Here is a 337-nt window from a genome sequence, read left to right as displayed (position 1 = left end):
GGTATGTGTATACCATGGAGTACTACTCTGCTACAAGAAACAATGGTGATACCTCTTGTATTAACCTGGATAGAGCTGGAACCCATTCTACTAAGGGGTGAAGTATCCCAAAAATGGAAAAATAAGCACCACATGTCCTCACCATCAAATTGGTTTCAACTGATCAACACCTAAGTGCACAGATAGTAGTAACATTCATCAGGTGTTGGGCAGATGGGAAGGGGGAGGAGGGGATAGGTATATACATACATAATGAGTGTGATGCGCACCGCCTGGGGGATGGACACTCTTGAAACTCTGACTGGGGGGAGGTGACAAGGGCAATATACGTAACCTA

The sequence above is a fragment of the Propithecus coquereli genome, unplaced genomic scaffold (assembly GCF_000956105.1).
Source record: "Propithecus coquereli isolate 6110/MARCELLA unplaced genomic scaffold, Pcoq_1.0 Scaffold985, whole genome shotgun sequence".
Taxonomy (NCBI): domain Eukaryota; kingdom Metazoa; phylum Chordata; class Mammalia; order Primates; family Indriidae; genus Propithecus; species Propithecus coquereli.
The sequence above is the reverse complement of the archived record's forward strand: the minus strand, read 5'-3'. Positions refer to the sequence as shown.